Source organism: Schistocerca gregaria, chromosome 5 (genome assembly GCF_023897955.1).
Source record: "Schistocerca gregaria isolate iqSchGreg1 chromosome 5, iqSchGreg1.2, whole genome shotgun sequence".
In the NCBI taxonomy this organism is placed as follows: domain Eukaryota; kingdom Metazoa; phylum Arthropoda; class Insecta; order Orthoptera; family Acrididae; genus Schistocerca; species Schistocerca gregaria.
This window is the reverse complement of record NC_064924.1, coordinates 89,651,067-89,665,172: the sequence shown is the minus strand read 5'-3', so window position 1 is coordinate 89,665,172 and position 14,106 is coordinate 89,651,067. Positions and strand designations below refer to the sequence as shown.

General features: G+C 44.2%; 1 protein-coding gene and 1 non-coding gene across 2 annotated transcripts in view; one reads left to right on the top strand and one right to left on the bottom strand.

The window, feature by feature from the left end:
* The window catches only part of LOC126273235 (UDP-glucosyltransferase 2-like), an 81,064-nt gene that overhangs the window by 23,228 nt on the left and 43,730 nt on the right, over positions 1–14,106 (top strand). The window lies entirely within an intron of this gene.
* Positions 13,781–13,855, bottom strand: Trnas-cga (transfer RNA serine (anticodon CGA)). Its single transcript has one exon. It is a non-coding gene; the product is annotated as a tRNA-Ser (tRNA).

Here is a 14,106-nt window from a genome sequence, read left to right as displayed (position 1 = left end):
AGCATGGAGAGCTGCATCAAACCAGTCTCAGGACTGAAGACCACAACAACAGACAAATTCGTCTTTTTGTTATTTAAAACTGATAAATATGTTACAGAAACAATTAACACGTAACTAGTTAAGCTGATGTACCGTTGTGCGTACAAAGTTGAGCGTAAAACTTCTCTTACGTTTACGTCAAGAAGAAACGAACATTGCCTGATTTTATTGTCAGTTTGCATTCTGTTTTACTGAAAAACGCTGATGACGCCCATTAATTTAAATCATTTGAAACTAGACCTTAAACATTTGTATTCACTGCCTGTGACTAGCAGTAGGTACAGTACTTTACGGGCATGAATTTCAGCTTGGAGCCTTGTTTTTTGTTACAGCTACTTTTTAATACTTTCCCTACTTTAGGACATACTTTAAGGTTGTTACTGGTTGCAATGATCTATAACCAGCCGTATAATTTAACAGTCATGTATCGCACCACCCATTCATATGAAATTCGTCACATTTCTTTACCTATTGTCGATCCTCTTGGTATCTTTTTGCATTTCGCTACAGCATTCTTGCGCTACAACCTCTTATACTCAATAGCATTGTCCTGGCATAGCCACACGGAGCTTCCGCCGATATTTGCAAGCGCATTTACGTATGGTTCTAACTGTAGGCTAATGTCCGTATAACACCCGGGATACTAATGAAGTTACTTTTACATCTGTCAGTCTTGCCCTATTAAGAACACTGTGCACAGTTCTGTCTGCTAGGCAGTCCGCAATCAAGTCACAAATTTTGCCTGATGTATTTGGTAAGCTTATAGTTGATTCATTAAATGCAGAACTGTACCGCATGCTTCCGAGAAGTGAAGGGACACGGAACCGAGCATGCGGATATTGTCTACGGCAGTCTGAATCTTGTTTATGAGCAGAACAAGCTGACAGCTACAAGACGTTTGCGTAAACCATCATCACTTCGATAGAGACTTCCATTCTCCAAAAACGCTCAGAGTACATGAATATAATACTTGTTCCGTAGCTTAAGTGCTTGTCAGTAATTTGCCTATGGCGACTCCGGCAAACTTTATATTCGTGGCATCACATGACCTATGTCATTGACCTTGACCTGGGTCAGTGACCTTTCGTGACGTCACCATAGCAGACCCCATTTTTGATGATGTTATACGTGTGAAGTCAAAACACATTCCTTTTTCGATTACAAAACAAAATGTTGAGAAATCTGAAATACTAATAAATCTGAAAAAGTAATGGGAAACTAAAAAAAAATTAAATATGGCAGTGTGGGTCAAATATCTCTCTTTCTCTCTCTCTCTCTCTCTCTCTCTCTCTCTCTCACTCACTCACTCACTCACTATGTACCACCTCCGTCTCCATTCCTCCAATCAGAGTATTTTAGCCTCCATATCTAGGTTATACTCAGCAGTATCTGAATGACCTGAATTATTGATAAGAAAAATACGTCACACACTTAACACACTTGAATTGCGAAATTTTCAAAAATGTTGTCAATTAATGACTTCAAAAAATTATGTATGATCTGACTTAGCAATTGCGTCATTAAATTTAATTTGCTATGGAACGAGTATAAAACATACTCTCCATGATTAGTTGAAAACCAACATTTGCTTGTGCAACGTAATTAACGAATTAGACATGAGTTTGTCGTTAAATACAATCTACAAAACTTCAAAAACGCGAAATAAAATCAGCTACTGGTTTAATCTCCCATAGCTTGTCCTCGCCAAAGGATGGCTGCCCTGGTAAAACGTTCAATGTTTTATCTGAGTACCACCGTTGGTTTAAGACACAACAGGGCTTCAGATTATATATTTTCCACATTTTGTTAAGTGTCACAACGTTTTTCCTTAATCTAACATACCTGCAAAAATATGTCTGCAAGCCAAAGAAGTTCAACGTTTGCATCAGGTATTGCAATTTTATTTTCCACTTACACACATACGTGCCAAATTAGTGACTAATTCACAATTGTCAACTCTAAAATAAGTACACAAATGCTTTTTTCACACCTAAATAGTAACAAATAACATGATAAACGAGGCCTAAGAGATCGCTGTATCTGAACTAGCCTCACGAAACTTATAACTGCAGAATATACCAGTTAGCTAAAATACTAAGCTAAGTAGACAAGCATACACACATAAAAACAAATAGCCAGTCTGATTTACTGGAAGAATGTAATTAATTAGACCTGCTCTTGTTGTGAGTCACTGTACGCTCTGAAATTAAATATTTCCACATCTAAATTGTTGTCAATGCGTCTAAGTTTCTAATCCATTCCACCGCTATGGCACTGGCATTCATAAAATCATTCCATGTGCCCTTATACCATCGCAGGACGTATTGCTCTCTTACAAGTCTGATATTGTTTCAGAGCACTACAGTCACAGCTCGTAGATTCCACAATATCCCATTTATAGAGTGACTGAAAGCACCAACTACATCCAGTGCTGATTCCATTTAATTCCACCACAGTTTCCCGCCAAGTTCGACACTCACAGTATCACAATCATATTTCTCGAATCATTCTCATTCTTGGTCATTTCCGATGTGTTGACTGTCCTTGTTTTAGAAGTGTCACTTGTAGCTAGCTGTTCAGAGTACAGCAATGGCGAGTGTCTCTGATGAAGCCTATTTCTTCCTACGACCGATGTGTCGTGAAGATTGTGTAGTTCTTAATTCTCTTTTATATTGTCGCAATCTCTAAACAGGGTCTCAGTTCTGCGAATCTGTGGTGGGTAGATATTGCTCAGCAGGGAAGCCAGTAGACAGGAGTTGGTCTGGTTGTACCAGTTGTTATGCGCATCGTCTTCTTGAGCTGCGTATCGATGAGGCTGGCATGGAAACTATCACACCACACTGAAACACGATAATCTGTGGTCGAGAAAAACCAATGCAAAAGCCGATAGCCGACTTACGCAAAGTATCCATTGAAGCCACCCAGGTTGTGCCGCATCGCCTAAGAATGACTGTTTGGAGTTTTTATCTTGGATGATGTGCTTTTCAGATGATTCTTTCAAGATAGAGTGCAACCGAGTGCAATGCCAAGGTGCTTGTGGTACTTGTTCTGACGACGTACGCAAAGTATCCATTGAAGCCACCCAGGTTGTGCCGCATCGCCTAAGAATGACTGTTTGGAGTTTTTATCTTGGATGATGTGCTTTTCAGATGCTTCTTTCAAGATAGAGTGCAACCGAGTGCAATGCCAAGGTGCTTGTGGTACTTGTTCTGACGAAGAAGACGGCCATCAAATCACACCTTGAGCTCAGGGTTAGCTTGTTTGTTGTTAAGATGAAACTCACAAACTTCGCTCTTACTGGCATTGACTGGACTTCAGTCTCCATTATTTAAAATATGAATTAAAGGCCGCGAAGTACTCTCTTAGTGTCCCCTCTGACTGACCAAGCTCTTTCGATTAACAAGCCAGAGCGATGTCGTCTGCATAGCAGATTTTCCCTGAAAGTGAATACGAAAAGTCAAACGTAGAGGCTGAACAGGAGAGGTGCGAGATCTGAGCCCTGTGGCAGGCCATTATTTAGTTTCCTTGTTGAGCTACTATTTGCAGCCAGTCAAACCTGAAAGCAACCATTACTTATCATGTTGTTAATATGACATTATATTATTCGACATTTAATTATTTTTCAGTAGTTTGTAAATCACCCTTTTCCCCAGGCAGTGTCACACGCTGCCATAAGGTAGATACAAGCCACAAATGTTTTTAGATTCTCCTGGATACCGACATCTATGAAAGTTGTCAGAGCTAGCACGTGGTCGTTACAGCTCCGGTGAAGCCTAAATCCCAACTACTCTTGTCTCCCACTTTTCTGTGAAAGAAGAAGCCTAAGTACTATTGGTTCAGACGTTCTTGAAGGTCCACTCTAGTATCATTTTCTTTGGTTGTCTTTGGTGTCTAAAGTGCCTAAAATAGATGCAATAGTGCTGAGAAGCATAAGCATTGCCTACCAGCAACTGCCACCTCCGAGTGGTGCTATTGTGGTGTGATATGGTGCCCACGTTCAAATGTGTTTGTTCTGCTGAAGCCTCTCGCCATGGTTTTTTGTAGGTTTCCTGGTGCTAAGGTATTCCCGCTGTCTGATGGACTGCCCTCGTCAGAAGGCATCGAGGGAAGTGTGAATGGTCCAGGGTGCCGCTCTCCACTTTTATAAGCTTTGATTGCTTCCAGCCTTTGTCATTCCACAGTCTTGCTGTCGGTGTCATTCCATTGTGCGACGTGTCCGTTGTAATGTCCGAGCCCACATAACTGCCTAGAGCAATTGCGTGCCAAGGCTCTGTGGGCAGCTAAAGTCGTGGCACAGATGGCTAGGTTCTGCAGCAGTGTTACCAGAGAGGCGAAAACCTTTTTTATTTATCTACCCCTTTTCACAATCGTGGACCACAGACGAAATTTTATCTCAGTTAATGGCAAAGTTTACATTTCAAACACATTCATAATTGTCTCCCAAACGACTCTCTTGCGGTTCCATATACGGCATGACAATTGTTGAACCATATGAAATAAAATCGTCATAACTTCTGAACGGTTTGCCTTAGGACGTTCAAACTGCACGGTTGACCGCGGGGCACGATGGGAATTAGTATGTGCATTCGCACGCACCTTCTCGTTGTCGGACATTTGCACGTGAAACATCGCGCCTGAGCGTATAGCGCTTGTGAAAGTCTACTATGCGAGCAATAACAGCCCAGCTACGGCTCAGAGGAAGTTTGCAACTGAGTTCAACTGCAGACAACCATTTCAAGTTTTCTAACAATCAGGAATTTGATTCGCATGTTTCAGAGAAAGAGTAGTTCGTGATGACAGTGTTGTCAATGTCGGTCGTTCAAAAAGGGTGAAACGCCTGAAAACATCGGGAAGACACGCGCTGTGTCTGAAACCAACCCCAGGAAATCGATCAGGCGAGCTGCACAACAAGTGGAAGGTGGTGGTCAACCGGGAGACACTGCCACAAATCGTTGTCGAAGACCTGCATTTCTCCCAGACAAAATTCAAACCCATCGGCCGTTAAGCCCCAGGGCTATGGAACAGCAGTTGCGTTTCGCCAACACCATTGTCCACATAATTGACGAACAGGACTTTGATGTGAATATTGTTTGATTTAGCGACGAAGCCCACTTTCATTTGGATAGGTTCGTCAGTAAGCAGAACTGGTGCATTTGGGACTTGAGGATCCGCACTTCGCAATCAACCCCTCAAAAGGCGACTGTGCGGTGTGCAATGTCCAGTCACGGAAGAATTGGCGCAATATTCCCTGATGGCACAGTGACTACCCAACGGAACATCAAGGTATTGGAAGATGATTTCATACCTATTATCAAAAGTGACCCTGTTTTCGACAAGATTTGGTTCGTGCAAGACGGAGCTCGACCCCATCGAAGTAGGAGAGTGATTTCCTGAGGAGCACTTTGGGGACAGCATTATGGCTCTGGCGTACCCAGAAGCCACCGGCTTGGACCTCCATTGGCCGTCATATTCTACAGATCTGAACACATGCGACTCATTTTTGTGGGGCTATGTTAAAGACAAGGTGTACAGCAATAATCCCAAAACCACTGCTGAGATGAAAACTGCCATTCAGAAGGTCATCGACAGCCTCGATCATCCAACACTTCAGTGGGTCATGCAGAATGTCTATTCGTGTGCATCATATCACCGCCAATATTGGCAGGCGTTTCGAACATGTCATACAGTAAATCCGAATATCTGTAGTGATGTTTACATGTTGAATAAAGCTTGTGCTCGCCGTAGTTTGTAAGTAATTTACGTTTTTTTCACATAGTTTAATAATTGTCGCACTGTATACTGGAACGTCTTTGTTACTACTGTCCTATACTTTCAAATGTGTGAGTCTTTGTTATTGATAGTGAAGCGCCTTTTGTATGAATTTTCACTATTATGTTCGTGGGATGCGTTGCCCTTCTGCTGTTGCTTATCTGTTTCCACTATCTCAGTGCGGCTGGGTAACCAGCAAGCTGTGAAAGTGAGGCGATGAAGGTCAGTGACGTGGTGTGCGTAAAATGGTGTAGGCTAATTGGAGTCCTACACTACTGTAGAAGTGATGAATGACTCAAATGGCTCTAAGCACTATGGGACTTAACATCTGAGGTCATCAATCCCCTAGAACTTAGAACTACTTAAACTAACTAACCTAAGGACATCACACACACTACAGTTCCAGACTTTAGCGCCTAGAACCGGTCGGGCACCCAGGCCGGCTATTGCGTTTCCAGTTTGATGGTAGTTGGAAGAAGTGAGCCTTCAGCATACTGTCAGAACTTTCTTGCAACCTTCTCAGCCTGGGCAATAATTCCATTTGCCATCTCAGACTGCATTATTTGAGGCATTAGTGTAGCATTCACGTGCTGCGTCGCATACCAGCTATGACATTACAGTATGCAGCTGCCTTTCTCTCAGAACTGGTAGTCCTTCCTTGCGGGTTACGTACGGTCTGTCAGTTTCGCACCTGGTTTGAACTACACCGCACACGGTAAACAACTTAGTGTCTTACGACGTGCAGATAAATTGTCTTGTTGTGGTCAGTGTACCAAACCGAAGCTGTGTTCAAGTGCAGAAACTGCCAGTGATCCTCTAGCCACAACTGGTTCTCAGCTTTACCTCTTTTATAACATAAAATAAAATTAGAAAAAAATCATAATTATTTGTAGGCCAAATGTATCAGGGTTCAAGAAAAGCCCTGCAAATCTCATTTGAAAAAAAGTTCTTTCGGCACAAATTTTAACATTAAAAAATTAAAATAAAGCTAAAGGGGCTAGAAGTGGAAGCATAGAGTATTCAACTGCAGAAACTTAAGAGATCGTTCAACGCATCACATCTACAACGAAAAGAGAATGAGTGCATCTCCAAAAGTTAGACGTTACAACACCGTGATCAAAACCGAACCTCTGCACACAAGCAAACCTTTGATGCCCAGCAGAAAAGGCGATGTGGAAAAATCCTAAGGAAGGACGAAGTATTTTGAGGAAAATTCTCGGCCCAGGAAAGAACAGGGGAGTGATACAGACTGAAAGTCTGTGAAGCAACAGAGAAATTGTCAAACGTGGCAGCATACATCAGAAAACGAACATTGGAATTTTATGGGCATGTTCAAAGACAATCAACAATCAGGCTTTGAGGGAGAATACATAGCAAGTAATTCGAGTTCCTAGCACATCATCTTCCACTGATCCTAGAACACGTTAATCTGCAGACTAGGATGAACCTGTGGTACCAACATGATGGCTGCCCAGCCCGTAGTGCCCGAAGTACTACAGCATGTCTTCACGAATTGTTTCCGAATCTTTGAATTGGACGCAGGAGCTCTGTACCTTGGCCGGCCCATTCCTCGGGTTTCACGCCTGTAGACTTTTTGTGTGGGGAAAGCTGAAAGACGCTGTCTTAAGGACGTACACTATGTGATCAAAAGTATCCGGACACGTGGCTGAAAATGACTTACAAGTTACTGGCGCCCTCCATCGGTAGTGCTGGAATTCAGTATGGTGTTCCACCCTTAGCCTTGATGACAGTTTCCACTCTCGCAGGCATGCGTTCAATCAGGTGCTGGAAGGTTTCTTGGGGGAATGGCAGCCCATTCTTCACGGAGTGCTGCACTGAGGAGAGGTATCGATGTCGGCCGGTGAGACGTGGCACGAAGTCGGCGTTCCAAAACATCAAAAAGGAGTTCTATAGGATTCAGGTCAGGACTCTGTGCAGGCTAGTCCATTACAGGGACGTTATTGTGTCACCACTCCGCCACAGGCCGTGCATTATGAATAGGTGCTCGATCATGTTGAAAGATGCAATCGCCATCCCTGAATTGCCCTTCAACAGTGGGAAGCAGGAAGGTTCTTGAAACATCAGTGTAGGCATGTGATGTGATGGTGCCACGCAAAACAACAAGGGTTGCAAGCCCCCTCCATGAATATCACGACTACACCATAACATCAACGCCTCCGATTTTACTGTTGGCACTACACACGCTGGCAGACGACGTTCATCAGGCTTTCGCCATACCCATACCCTGCCATCGGATCGACACATTGTGTACCGTGACCGCCACTCCACACAACGTTTTTCCACTGTTCAATCGTCCAATGTTCACGATCCTTACACCAAGCGAGGCGTCGTTTGGCATTTACCGGCGTGATGTGTGGTTTATGAGCAGCCGCTCGATAATTAAGTGCTCGAACATGAAATCCAAGTTTTCTCACCTCCCGCCCAACTGTCATAGTACTTGTAGTGGATTCCTGTGTGATGGTCTGGATAGTTGTCTGCCCATTATACATTACGACTCTCTTCAACTGCCGGCGGGCTCTGTCAGTCAACAGTCGAGGTCGGCCTGTACGCTTCTGTGCTGTACGTGACCCTTCACGTTTCCACTTCACTGTTTCACATCGGAAACAGTGGACCTAAGAATGTTTAAGAGTGTGGAAATCTGGCGTACAGACGTATGACACAAGTGACACCCAATCACCTGACTACGTTCGAAGTCAGTGAGATCCGCGGAGCGTCCCCTTCTGCTCTCTCACGATGTCTAATGACTACTAAGGTCACTGATATGGAGTACCTGGCAGTAGGTGGCAGCACAGTGCGCCTAATATGAAAAACGTTATGTTTTCGAGGGTGTCCGGATACTTTTCATCACAGTGTATCAACTACACCTGACGATATGCAATGACGTATTACTACAGCCTGTTAGGGCGTCTCTGCTGAAATGCTAGCACGTAGACAGGAACCGTTCTATACCAGACTGGAAGCGGGCATTACCGCTGCCCGGTGGTCAAAAAATGGTTCAAATGGCTCTGAGCACTATGGGACTTAACTTCTCAGGTCATCAGTCCCCTAGAACACAGAACTACTTAAACCTAACTAACCTAAGGACATCACACACATCCATACCTGCGGCAGAATTCCAACCTGCGACCGTAGCGGTCGCCTAGTTCCAGACTGTAACGCCTAGAACCGCTCGGCCACTCCGGCCGGCACGTATTAGGTGATTCACCGCGTTTATAAATGGGATACGTTGTTAGCAAAAATCTCGAATATTTCTTGACAATTTACTTTAGATATCAATATGAATATACGTTTCTTGATGGTATTTTCGTTCTATCGTTACAACTTCAAAAATGTGTGGGTTTTTTTTTCTTTCCGCTCGACACGTTCCGCCTTATTGAGGTAAAGCATCATAAGTGATCTGTAATCAAGCTATATACATTTTTATTTGCTTTAAGATCGAAAAACCTTTCGTTAACCGTATCTTGGTTTGTACTTACAGTGATTTTCTCTTGATTTCTCGCTTGCATCGGGAAATGCCGTCTGCTAACACATCGTTCATGTTTTTCTTCCTTAAGACACCGGTAATTATTAGTTGTTCTGCAGTACTATGCATTTCTTATGTTTTTCAAAGCACATTTTTTCGCACATCAGTGATGTGCTCTAAAAAGGGCAGTGTATTTTTAATGTGCGCCGATATTTTTATAGGCCCGTTGGTAGATAATCGACGTGTTGATACTTTTTCTCGATCAAACTAACACATCTAACGACATTTTTGTATCGATATATCGTTTTCTTGATTTTTAAAAAAATCAGCAATCCTAGTGTAAACTGTTAGACAAATTATTTCTCCCATATACAATATTTGTCCTTATATATACACTCCTGGAAATTGAAATAAGAACACCGTGAATTCATTGTCCCAGGAAGGGGAAACTTTATTGACACATTCCTGGGGTCAGATACATCACATGATCACACTGACAGAACCACAGGCACATAGACACAGGCAACAGAGCATGCACAATGTCGGCACTAGTACAGTGTATATCCACCTTTCGCAGCAATGCAGGCTGCTATTCTCCCATGGAGACGATCGTAGAGATGCTGGATGTAGTCCTGTGGAACGGCTTGCCATGCCATTTCCACCTGGTGCCTCAGTTGGACCAGCGTTCGTGCTGGACGTGCAGACCGCGTGAGACGACGCTTCATCCAGTCCCAAACATGCTCAATGGGGGACAGATCCGGAGATCTTGCTGGCCAGGGTAGTTGACTTACACCTTCTAGAGCACGTTGGGTGGCACGGGATACATGCGGACGTGCATTGTCCTGTTGGAACAGCAAGTTCCCTTGCCGGTCTAGGAATGGTAGAACGATGGGTTCGATGACGGTTTGGATGTACCGTGCACTATTCAGTGTCCCCTCGACGATCACCAGAGGTGTACGGCCAGTGTAGGAGATCGCTCCCCACACCATGATGCCGGGTGTTGGCCCTGTGTGCCTCGGTCGTATGCAGTCCTGATTGTGGCGCTCACCTGCACGGCGCCAAACACGCATACGACCATCATTGGCACCAAGGCAGAAGCGACTCTCATCGCTGAAGACGACACGTCTCCATTCGTCCCTCCAGTCACGCCTGTCGCGACACCACTGGAGGCGGGCTGCACGATGTTGGGGCGTGAGCGGAAGACGGCCTAACGGTGTGCGGGACCGTAGCCCAGCTTCATGGAGACGGTTGCGAATGGTCCTCGCCGATGCCCCAGGAGCAACAGTGTCCCTAATTTGCTGGGAAGTGGCGGTGCGGTCCCCTACGGCACTGCGTAGGATCCTACGGTCTTGGCGTGCATCCGTGCGTCGCTGCGGTCCGGTTCCAGGTCGACGGTCACGTGCACCTTCCGCCGACCACTGGCGACAACATCGATGTACTGTGGAGACCTCACGCCCCACGTGTTGAGCAATTCGGCGGTACGTCCACCCGGCCTCCCGCATGCCCACTATACGCCCTCGCTCAAAGTCCGTCAACTGCACAGACGGTTCACGTCCACGCTGTCGCGGCATGCTACCAGTGTTAAAGACTGCGATGGAGCTCCGTATGCCACGGCAAACTGGCTGACACTGACGGCGGCGGTGCACAAATGCTGCGCAGCTAGCGCCATTCGACGGCCAACACCGCGGTTCCTGGTGTGTCCGCTGTGCCGTGCGTGTGATCATTGCTTGTACAGCCCTCTCGCAGTGTCCGGAGCAAGTATGGTGGGTCTGACACACCGGTGTCCTTTTTTCCATTTCCAGGAGTGTAATTTTAAACAAAAACTGTGTACAAAACAATATGCTGTTATGCTTCGTTCCTCGCCATCGGTTTTACAAAAAAGTGAGTTGTATTTGTGGCTTATCGGCTTATGATTAGGATACTACAAGTGAATCTGAATCGCTCAAAACTTTGTAATCCTACCCATTCGCAACTAAAAACTATGCTAAATAATGTCATCGAAGCTACTATGCTTACAGAACAAGTAGGTGGAGAGGTTCCTCTCATACCTGTACACCAATGACCCCAATCGAATCACTCGTTTATCTCAAGAGGCTGAAATTCTCACTCAAGGTTTCGTTTGCAATAACAATACAGAAAGCTCAAGATCAGGGGGAGAGGGAACAGGAGATGGACAAAGAGGGGGAAGGATGAATGGACATAAGGAGAGGAAGGAGGAGATGCACAGAGGTAAGGGGGAGGAGAAGGGTTTGGACAAAGAGAAGGGGAAGGAGATGGCGAAAGAGGTGGGAAGGAGTTTAGGATGTTTATCCAAATCTCATAGATATTTAGCAATTGCGAAGCATTACCGGATTCGCTAATGATTTTACGTTTGTAGCTAGCTGTTGGCAGTATGATTGAACACGGGATGGTGGACATCCCTGAAACAACTTGTTGTCGGTTACACCCGTTCTTTTCGTTTCCTGTTCAACCTGACTGTTAAAACAGCTGCCGGCCGGAGTGGTCGAGCGGTTCTAGGCGCTACAGTCTGGAACCGCGCGACCGCTGCGGTCGCAGGTTCGTATCCTGCCTTGGGCATGGATGTGTGTGATGTCCTTAGGTTAGTTAGGTTTAACTAGTTCTAAGTTCTTGGTGACTGATGACCTCAGACATTAAGTCCCATAGTGCTCAGAGCCATTTGAACTTTTTTTTTTTTTGTTAAAACAGCTCAGAAGTAACCGGTTTTTGAGACGAACGATTTTCAGTATTTTATTGCTATTATCTTCAGTAATAAACGTAGATTTCGAAAAATGAATGTAGAATTCTAGTGGAGGTGAAAGAGTAGCAGACTATGATCGATACTGGGTCGAGTTTCCTGCAGAAATCGGTCTTACTGATGTAAGTAGGCTGTTTAGGTTTTTATGTTGGTAACGCCTTGTAGCGCTCTGTATGAAAATCACTGGCTGTGCTGTGTGCAGTCTGTGGCTGGTTTGCATTGTTGTAATGTGCTATTGTCATGTTAACAGCGCTTAGCGTTGCGCAGGTGGACGTGAGCCGCCAGCAGTGGTGAATGTGGGGAGAGAAATGGCGGAGTTTTGAGAGCGACCGATCCGGACGCGTGTCCATCAGAGACAGTAAATTTGTAAGACTGGATGTCATGAACTGATTATATATTACGACTTTTGAACACTATAACACTATTAACATAAATACATTGTTTGTTCTCTATCAAAATCTTTCATTTGCTAACTATGCCTATCAGTAGTTAGGCCTTCAGTAGTTAGAATCTTATTTAGCTGGCAGCATTGGCGCTCGGTGTATTGCAGTAATTCGAGTAACGAAGATTTTTGTGAGGTAAGTGATTCATGAAAGGTATAGGTTATTGTTAGTCGGGCCATTCTTTTGTAGGGATTATTAAGTCAGATTGCGTTGCGCTAAAAATATTGTGTATCAGTTTATTGTTTGATCAGAATAAGTGAAGAGAGTAATGTCTGAGTACGTTCAGTTTTGCTCAGCTGTTTGAAAAGCAAATAATTAAAGAGGTTTATCAGCATAGTAATTCATTAATTTTTCTAAGGAGACGCTTCATTGTCTCCGGCAAAGAATGCGATGCTGAAGCAGATAGCCGCAGCGACAGCAAGAGCGAAAGCTCACAAGTTGATGTCTTCTGTGCATCGCCATTTTTGGATGGTGTCAACTTTTCACACTGAAGCAACCACGATATTAATGGTTCAATTAATACCCCAAGTTTATAGCAAGTCAATAACATTATGAGTATATCAGTTAAATTTACTTTCTCTTCCAAGGACAATCGTGGATGCCTTCCCCTTATATGACGTCGCAATTTGTTGTGTCTCGTCCTATTTTTAATATGTTAAAGCAAATTAAGTATTGCACTTCATTACTATCGATCTTTACATAATACTTCCAAACTGCGGGTGGTACCATTGTGCAATACAACCTATGTCTGAGGACAGCAGCAAGAAACCACTGTACAGACCTGGTGGGGGCAAACCTTACAAACTGCATGCACAGCCATCTAATAGTCCACACCACAGGGGACCAGATACGTCATAGTCACTAAGGCACTGTACCAATTCTTATGCCATGCGTTTGTTGCTAGTTTCTAACTGTAGGCGTTGTTAAAGAAGTTGTGCTGATCGCTTTACCCGGTTTCTGTAACAATCAAATATTTCAAGGCAATTGAAATTTTACGAGCTAATATTAGTCATTTTTTAAAATATATTTTACCTGAAAGCCAAAAATGTTAGCATTGTTGTTATGGCATGTTGATACTCTAATCTGTTTATCCACATATTTGTAAAAAAAAATATTAGAAAGACCTATTACAACCGAGACCAAACAAATACCGAAAAATACCGATTTTTCAGAACTAAAATACCCGTTATACCATTCCAAGTTCAATAAACAGAAGTAAAAAAAAGCCAGCTTATCTCATGAAAATGGTAACTGTTAGTTCACTGAAACTTCCTGGCTGATCAAAACCGTGTGCCGGACCGAGACTCGAACTCGGGACCTTTGCCTTTCGCAGGCAAGTGCTCTACCAACTGAGCTATCCAAGCACGACTCACGCCCCGTCCTCACAGCTTTACTTCTGCCAGAACCTCGTCTCCTACCTCCCAAACTTTACGGAAGCTCTCCTGTGAACCTTGCAGAACTAACACTCCTGAAAGAAAGGATATTGCGGAGACATGGCTTAGCCACAGCCTGGGGGATGTTTCCAGAATGAGATTTTCACTCTGCAGCGAAGTGTGCGCTGATATGAAACTTCCTGGCAGATCAAAACTGTGTGCCGGACCGAGACTCGAACTCGA